This window comes from Sciurus vulgaris (genome assembly GCF_902686455.1).
Source record: "Sciurus vulgaris genome assembly, chromosome: 6".
Taxonomy (NCBI): domain Eukaryota; kingdom Metazoa; phylum Chordata; class Mammalia; order Rodentia; family Sciuridae; genus Sciurus; species Sciurus vulgaris.
The window spans coordinates 158719780-158727116 of NC_136466.1; positions in this window are offsets into that span (position 1 = coordinate 158719780).

Here is a 7337-nt window from a genome sequence, read left to right on the forward strand (position 1 = left end):
GACAGCAAAAGCATGTTTCAGTCAGCTGATTTGCTGCTGTAACCAAAATCCCTGACAAGAACAACTAGAGAGGGAAAAGTTTATTTGGGGGCTCATAGTTTCAGAGGTCTCAAGTCTGTTGATAGTCAGCTCCATTGCTTCGGGCCTGAGGTGAGGCAGAACATCATGGCAGAAGAGGGTGGTGGAGGAAGGTGGCTCAGAACATGGCACCAGGAAGCAGAGACAGAGTTCTCCTCTACCAAAGACAAATATAAACCCCAGGGCACGCCCCAGGGAACTTCCTCCTCCAGCCATACCCTTCCTGCCTACAGTTATCACCAAGGTAATCCCCATCAGGGGATTAATACACTGATTAGGTCAAGCCTTTTAGAACCCAATCATTTCACCTCTAAACTTTCTTGTATTGTCTCACACATGAGCTTTTGGGGGACACCTATTTGCTAAAATGTAATCAGTGCTAAGTATTTACTAAATAAATGAATGAATCTAAGATCTATTTTCTCACAGCGCCCCATTATACCATAAATTATATGGCAAAGTTTTAACTAATTTGTATCATGATTTCTGTGTCCAATCATGTTTCATAAAACCATAGCTCTATAAGGCTGTAGGCTATATGTAAGGCTATATTAAATAATATCTGGCTTTAGTGTTTGTACTAAAAACTTGAATGCTCCTATATACAATCAAGCAGAGAGAATTTTCAGAAGAGGATGCAGGGTGGGAAAGTCATGGTCATCTTTTTCTTGTGTTTATAGGTGTGCTTATCAGAGTTCTCCAGAGAAGTGAAACCAATATATATATATATTTTTTTCTCATATATATATTTAATACTCAAAAACATATTCATATGTACTGTTGGCCCTGTGTATCTGTGAGTTCTGTATCCATGGATTCAACCAAACTCAGATCAAAAATATTTTTAAAACTTGCATCCATATTGAAAATGTTCATATTTCTTTTTCTTGTCATTATGCCCTAAACAATACATATCACTGTCACTTGCAAAGCACGTACGTTGCATTAGGTTTCATAATCAACGTAGAATTGACTTAAAGTGTACAAGAAGGTGTGCCTTGGTTAGAGGCAGATAATGTGCCCTTTTCTGAAGGGACTTGAGCATTCCCTGTGGATGGAGCGGGATGGCTGTATGTACCGAAGGAGATTCACCGCAGGGAGTGCCTCCCGTGCTCATGGAGGCTGAGAAGTCCCCCTGTGGGCTGGCAGCGAGCTGAAGACCTGAGAGGCGGAGAGTGAATGGTTTTAAGTGTTGTTATGAGTGCCAGCTGAGAACAAGGGTTGGACTCGGCTGGAGGCAGGAGCAGATGGACGTCCAGCTCAAGCAGAGAGGAAATGACTACCTCACTCTTCCATCGGCCCTGGGTGGATGAGGGGATGCCCATCCGCTGATGAGGCCATCTTCTTCACTCTCTGTACCGACACTAAACGCTTCCAGAAACTCCTTCTCAGACACACCCAGAAATAACATTTTACCAGCCATCTGGGAATTCCTTCTCCTCGTCATGTTGACGCAGAAAACTATTCCTAGGGGTAGGAATGGAGGGGCCGGTGGGTTCTGGTGCAGAACAAAGCAGACCCTGGCTGCCAAGGGCGACGGGATTGTGGGATTGCAGGGTGGTCTTGAAAAAGTGCAAGATGACATGAGGGCATTGGGAAGGTAGGAAACAGTCTCCCTGAGCTTATGGCAGCATCTTTCACTGGTGATGGGGAAAAAATAATCAGGGAAGATGAAAGGACAGTGAATGAGGCCCAGGATATAGAAGCCAGGACACATCGATGCTAACTGGACGTGAGAGAAGTCATTGAAAGCCCGTAATTTTCCCAGAGAAAGCGGGAAGTCCACAGGAGTCCAAAGTGTGAGCTGAGGATGTGTATTGCGTTGCCGTGGAAACCACTGTTCCGTGGAAAGGTGCTTGTCGGACCTGCAGAGGAAGCTGTTGGCTTTCCACCTGGAGACTTCCCTTAGCTCTCTACAACCTACCTACAGAGAATACCCGGCCCCACACAAATACACTCATGCACTTCTTTACAGTCCCAAATTTTATTACAGGAAGAAAATTAAAATACAGTGGAAGAAATATTAAAAGCTCACCAAGTAATACTCAGAAATGCCTTGTGTAAATTCAATCTCAGTTATGTTAAATGGTAACCACTTAGAAATGCATTGCAGAATTCCTTTAATAAAGTGTAAAATTTAGAGTTAATAGCTATATATATTTAAATGACACACATTTATTGCTACCCATAACTCATTGCATACATTAAGCATAAAATTTCCTGTGGGCAATAATAAATGTGATTTATAAGTCACAAAATTGTGAGAAGTCTATTTCGTATTCTCTTGAGGACAGTTCCAAAAACTATCAAAAATTAGGAAAAAAATCAGATTTATTCATTTGAGGAATCATCTTTGTTTTAGTGCACTTTACAAAATATATTTTTAAATGGAACTTATATTTACATTTGTATAATAAAATTTTTCCCAAAGTGGAAAGATGGAATTTTGAGGTTTTCTTCATTTTAATCACCCAAGATTTATACTTATTTTAAAGGGGTTTAAAGAAAATGACTTCCAGTCAGGTATGGTGATGCATGCCTGTAATCTCAGGGACTAGAGAGGTTGAGGCAGGAGGATTGCAAGTTCAAGGCCAGCCTCAGCAACTTAGTAAGAATCTGTCTAAAATAAAATAAAAAAGGGTTGGGAATGTAGATCAATGACAGAACATTTCTGGGTTCAATCTCCAATATCACCAAAAAAAAAGCCCAAAACTTTCTTCTATGATTTTTAAATGAAAAATGAAATTTTCTGTTCACAAAACCAGTGAATGTATTTTGTAAAAAACTTAAAAATCAAACGTTAGAAAATTAAGATACTATATTTCCAACACTAATGGAATTTAAATGAATATAGATTTAGAATTTTATAGACACACACATTCAAACAAATGAAACAGAGTTATATATATTCTATGGTAATGTAAATTTTAGTTAACATTTTCTACTTCTCCATATGAATAAAATTGTATGCCAAAAATTTGTGGCCCCCAAAGGACATTTCTAAGTCACCATAAATAAAAAATGTGCCCACTGCCCATCACAGCTTAGCAACACGGTCCACTGAGAGGATCAGTTGTTTCCCCGGGTGGTCTTCTGGTTGACTGGCAGCTGCGTCTCCCCGTGCTGTCCAGCATTGGGAGAGAGGAGTGCATCACGTATCCCCAGCCCAGGGGAAGATCAAAATTCAAAATTTGAATATGAATGCATATTGCTTTTGCACCGTCACGAGGTGGAAAGCTCATGAGTCGAATAGTAAGATGAAGACAGTCTGCCTGTAAACCCTATTACAATCCCCCAATTATACCCCAAATGTCTTCACAGCCGGTTTGTTCCAGGACGAAAATCCATCAAGAATGTACATTGCATCTTATGCTTAAGTTAATTAAGTCTGTAACCTAGAGCAAGAGCATCAGGCCATATCCATAACCCGGGCTGCCTGTTGTGAAAGAAGTTTGATGGCAACACATGTGAACGCTGTCATCTGGACACGTGTTGTCTGTGGCGACTCTACCAAGGCAGAGTTCAGTGGTTGTGACAGAGACTGTGTGGTTTGCAAAGTCCAAGATGTATACTATCTGACCCTTTACAAAAAGTATTTTCAGTTCCCTGATCTACAGCTGTCTTCTTTTTTTCATACCTGGAATTGTTGATGCCCCTAGCCAGTTATTCTTCAGAATGTTCTAGCTCCTGAATTTGATGGTCCCTTGTAGTATCTTAGCTTATTCTTCCATTGCAATAATCTCAACTACCTTAGTGCCGTCGTGACCTGCCTTTCCTTTTTTGGTTGAGTTTTTTTTGGGGGGAAAAAACACCTGTGAAAACATTTGGTGTCTAATTGAGACAATTGTAGTAAGATCTGTAGACAGATTGTCTCCATTTTACCACAATTAAACCATCTAATGTGTTAGTTTCAAAGGAATTCCTGGTCTTGCCAAAAATTTCATTTTTATCTAAAATTTCCTTAACTAAAGGTAAGTTATTTTTATTTTGTTAATAGAAAGAAAATATTTGAAATAAAAAAAATCTTGAAGAAAGTATAGTGGAGGAGATAGCACAGGTTGATGGTTAGGTTAAGGCAGGAGATGAGGGAGGTAGAGAAGATAAAGCACTGTTGGAAATTCAATTATATCAAGCTGTAAATGATGATAAGACCCAGGCCTATGTGGAATAGAAGCAAGAAGCACATTGGAAGTTTTGATTCTTTGAAAGAATGGACAGAAAAGCAGATAATAAGGAGAAAAATGGAATTTCAAAAATAAACTCTATTCCAAAGTTTTCCTGAGGACCATTCTAAGCAGTAGATTTTGATAGGGTGAGATGGATTGCCTACACATCATAAAACTCATTCATATTTCAATTTTCTCTGTAGGTGGCATTGAGTATTTACAGAAAACTAAGGATGATACATCACTTGCCTAGTACAATTCTGATTAGTTTTCCATAATCTTGTTATCTGTAAACTCCAATAATCCTTGGTCTCTTTTATTTCATGCTGTCCTAGTTCATTCCGTGTTGCTATAATACAAATACCAGAGGTTGGGTGCTTTATAAAGAAAAGAGTTTTGTCCATTTTAGCTCACAATTCTAGTGCAAATGTATGGTACCAGCATCTGCTTGGCCATTCTGGAGAGGGTCCCACAGCAGAAGGCACCATGAGGCACATGTGAGAGCGGCAAGCGTTTGTGTTCGAGATAGGCCAAACGCATGGGGTAGACTTGCTTTTCACAATCTGCTCCCCTACTACCTAATCCAGTCCCACAAAGCCTGTGCGCTCTCCTGAGGCAGGTGCTAATCTCCTCTGAGGGTGGCTCCCACATCCCCATATTACCTCCCACTAGGCCTCAGCACTGTAAGGTTTGACATCTCAGTACCCACACTGTGGACCTAGCTTCCAGTTCATGAGCCTTTGGGGAACAAGCCAGGTCAAGCTGTAGCAGACTCATACCCCACGGCGTATCCAGTATCAGCCAATGCCTGTAGGACAGCATGATTCAATGACATCATAAAGTCTGCTATGCCACTTTTCAGTACCAGACAATTCTTCTGTGATCTTTGATTATAAGGTGTTGACTGAGTCCCACCCAAAGCCAACTAACCATTCTCCAGCAAGGGACGTCTTCACCTTACCTGAAGAGGAGGAAGTTAGGGAAGACGCTTTTTGTTTTTTCTTTTTAAATAGGATTGTTGCAGTCTGAGCCTAGTGGCTTAAGATGGGTCGAGGACTGGGGCAAGGACTGGGAGGACTGGGCTAAGTCGATGACATAAATACGTAGGTCTGGTGCACAGAGCAAGGCTGGGTGTGGAGGTCTTTTGTGTGCACATCGCTGCTCTGGAAGGGCAGTGACCACGTGGTCCTTGATGAGATGGCTTGCAAGGACTTTCTGCAGCAAGTGCTGCAGTTCGTTATTGACGAAGCCTTCGCCCAGCGGCCTGACTTACCTGCAGCAGTGTGGTCGTCTTGACATAGGCCTTCTGGGTTCTCAGTCGCCATGGCTGAGGTACGTCTTCTCAGCTGGCATCACGTCTCCAGCTTCATGTGAAGTAGAAAAATAAACCAACAAAACCCAGAGACGTCAAATCATTACCTTGTTTTTTAAACATTTATCACAGGTATTTGCTTTGCACCTACCAAATTACGTTGCAGAGTCTCCAGTTTGCTTTCGAGATGACTATTTTGAGTGGTCTAACTTGTTATTTATAAGACCAGTATTAAGGTATGATATTGACAATACTGGCCTTTTCCTTCATGGCCTTCTTAGACAACGCTCGGAAAACAATTTATCAAACACGCTCAGTGGCAGCTTCTGAAATGTCATTTCTAGTAAAAGGTATGAATGAAATCTACATTTTTAAATAGGTATTTTAAAACAATGTGCCAATTAAATTACTTCTTAAGACACTGTCTATCACAAAAGGGTCAATTCTCTACCATAATTTCATCACATTTGACAGCTATTTATTGAGTGTCTACCATCTGCAAGGCAATGCATACGATTTCTAGGGAATGATACAAAGGTGTATTATTCCACAGCCCTGCCCTCTACAAACTGATGGTTTAATATGAGGAATAGCACAGAACATTATAAATGAGGTGGATTTTATGGAAATCTAGAAGAGTCATATAAAGTACTGCCAAATAATTGTGAAAATTTAAAAAAAAAAGAATTTTAAAACCAGGATTCTTATGCAAATGAAGAATGATGTGCTTCTGAAGCTTATTTATTCATTAATAAAAGAATCATTCAAAAGTTAGTCCAAAGAATTAAACTAGGTAGTAATAGGCACTTTGAGAAAAGAATGTTAGAATATGTTGGTAGTTTAGCTACAAAGTTGGTTAATGTCTTACACAGCAGCAAAAATGCTAACATTGGGGAATATCTTTCCTACCAGAATAAAATCAACAAGTACACAAATAATTTCACAGAGTCTGACCCCTTGATTAACAGTAAAAGCAAAGTCAAATGTAGGTAATTCCTAAGTTCACTAAATAATATTTTTGTGAACCAATTATATACGACAATGAAAATGTGTTTTTTAACATGGGAGTTCCTAAATGGCATTTATTGGGGATGTTATTCTAAATCTTGAATCCCAAGATAAAAAACAATCAAGAAGCAGGAAACAGGAAAAGTGTTATAATTCCCTGACAAGAATTAAAACTTAACCATCAGTGCAGAGACATTATTGGTTCAAAGGAATCCCCTGGCATCAAGCAGAAAACACGAGCTGCAAATGAGCCTATGCAGAGAAGAAGGTTAAGACCCCATTTCTAGGAATTGGGAAAATTTCAAGACAACTTTTCTTATCAGATATCAGAGGAAGAAACAAAATGTTCATGGAGAAAATTATGGACAAGGTCTGATTGAAATATGCAAAGACAGGTGGAGGGTGGGTAACAGAAAAAGTTTTCTGATAGGAAAACTCTATGAACAGAGTAGAAAGTTTGGAACGTGTGAGTGATCTATAAAGCCCACAAACACGGGGAGACTAAAGCAGACCAGACGGAAGAAGGTCTTTAAATTCCCAGAAAGGGTTTGGAGCTTTATGCTGTGAGCAGAGTAGTTCTGTGGTTATAGTTGTGCTTTGCGTAGCTGCTCAGGGCTGTAGATTGTTGGAGACTGGATAAGGGGGTCAGGTCGAAGGAGCCCCGAGGCTGGGGTCAAGAGTATGGGTTAGTTCAGGTTCAGCATCCTAGGATGGATGCAACTCTGGTCTTAACTAGGTGAGTGGCAATAGGAAAGGACAGGAAGTGGGTGGGA